This window comes from Daktulosphaira vitifoliae, unplaced genomic scaffold (assembly GCF_025091365.1).
Source record: "Daktulosphaira vitifoliae isolate Bord-2020 unplaced genomic scaffold, ASM2509136v1 Scaffold_3, whole genome shotgun sequence".
Taxonomy (NCBI): domain Eukaryota; kingdom Metazoa; phylum Arthropoda; class Insecta; order Hemiptera; family Phylloxeridae; genus Daktulosphaira; species Daktulosphaira vitifoliae.
Genome location: NW_026099574.1, coordinates 18,759,569 through 18,761,619, shown reverse-complemented (window position 1 = coordinate 18,761,619; position 2,051 = coordinate 18,759,569). Strand labels below are relative to the sequence as shown.

The following is a 2,051-nucleotide window of genomic DNA, read 5'->3' as shown; positions in this document are numbered from 1 at the left end:
AATTTTTTTCAGACACCCTGAAGACAAACTTCATGGAATGATGATTAAAATTAACTATGTAATGTAAACGATAATAATTGTACACGGTTTTAAAAGCTCCTTAATACTAAATAGGGATTGCCTGTTAATATGGGTGGTGCTGTTTATTTTGTAGCAAAAACAAACGACGGATAAACGAAAATAAGAGGGGTTTAGAAAATAGTTACACCTGTTTATGTATGTACACAATACGAATATATAGTTCACTTCTACAAATTTAACTCTTAAAAAATAAAGGGAAAAGGTGGGCTAACTTATATACTAAACATTATTAATCTTATTATACGATACAATAACAAAATGAAAATAAATTAATAACTTACCTGATGACTGCTTGAGAAGATCGGAGAGAGTGGCAAAGTAACTTATAATAAACGGAAAATAATAATGAACAAAAAAAAAAAAAATGACTGTACAGCTGCCGATTACTAGAGGCGCTTTGCGTGTGTACTGTGTACGTACAAAACAAACTATAACGCTCGTTGAGCAAGGGACGATAGCCGAACGTTGCGTAAAACGTTCGAACCGGTTATACACAAGCGCCTCAAGATGCGTGAGGATGGGTATCAACTATTGCTATACTCTACACAACAAAACTTTCATAAACAAAAAGTATTATTATACATCTGTATAACTTTAGAACAAATAAAGACGATCATTGGCTCCTTAAAAGTAGACCATTCAAAATTCATTAAACATATAAATCTCTTCTCAAATAAGAACCAAAACAATTTTATTTTGGTATTTGTATTGATAACAACAATTTTTTTTACTTTAGGTAAAATTTGCATTTGCTTAGACACATTATGGGGATTTCCAAATAATACAAATAGCGAAGAAGATAAAAAATCAGCTAAACTATTATTAGATTCTTATGTAATTATAAAGAATCAAGCTTGTTGAACTTAATATTTTATCTAACTTGATATTAATATATATGGTTTTTTTATAAGGTTGGACTGTTTGTTGAACCTTTGGCAACTGGCGAGATCCCAAAAACGTATATAGAATCAATTAAAGATACGAATAAAAAGAAAGGAATCAATGTTTGGCGAATTATTCAGTATACTGAAGAAGAAAAAGAACAAATAATTGGTGAATATATTTTTAATTTTTATTAATAGAATNAACAATTTTTTTTACTTTAGGTAAAATTTGCATTTGCTTAGACACATTATGGGGATTTCCAAATAATACAAATAGCGAAGAAGATAAAAAATCAGCTAAACTATTATTAGATTCTTATGTAATTATAAAGAATCAAGCTTGTTGAACTTAATATTTTATCTAACTTGATATTAATATATATGGTTTTTTTATAAGGTTGGACTGTTTGTTGAACCTTTGGCAACTGGCGAGATCCCAAAAACGTATATAGAATCAATTAAAGATACGAATAAAAAGAAAGGAATCAATGTTTGGCGAATTATTCAGTATACTGAAGAAGAAAAAGAACAAATAATTGGTGAATATATTTTTAATTTTTATTAATAGAATATATTTGTGTCTTAATTGTTAAATTTAATGTTGGTTTGTTGTTTCATAAGCAAAGGCATATTTCACAACCCCAACTGTGCTATGGATCTACTCTTTAGCACTGTTTTGTAAGGGCTAAGGGGAAATAACTGATTTGCATGACATGTATCATCGTGATCCTAAAATCAATGATATTTGATTATAGCTAGGGTTGTTAAATATCATACACTTAAAAAAAACCTGTTTTAAATATAACTCAATTATTAAAAATTAATAAACATTTTAATAATTTATCGAGGGTTTTAAAAGTAATTTGAAATTTTAATCAGATATTTGTTTTTTTTTAATCTTCTTATTTGTTAATGAAAATTTGTCCATTTTTTGTATACTATTTGAATAATTTTTTTAACTAATGTAATTTAAAAAATGGTAGCACAGTGGGATCGAGGCACTGAGTGGACGAGGCATAGATGGGACAAGTATAGATGATATCTGACAGTGATTAAAATCACTATCATAAGAAACGCTTCGATTCA

At 28.2% G+C, this 2,051-nt stretch overlaps 1 protein-coding gene across 1 annotated transcript in view; it reads left to right on the top strand.

Annotated features, from left to right (window-relative positions):
- Positions 1–2,051, top strand: part of LOC126902379 (myrosinase 1-like) — a 21,072-nt gene that overhangs the window by 6,705 nt on the left and 12,316 nt on the right. The window lies entirely within an intron of this gene.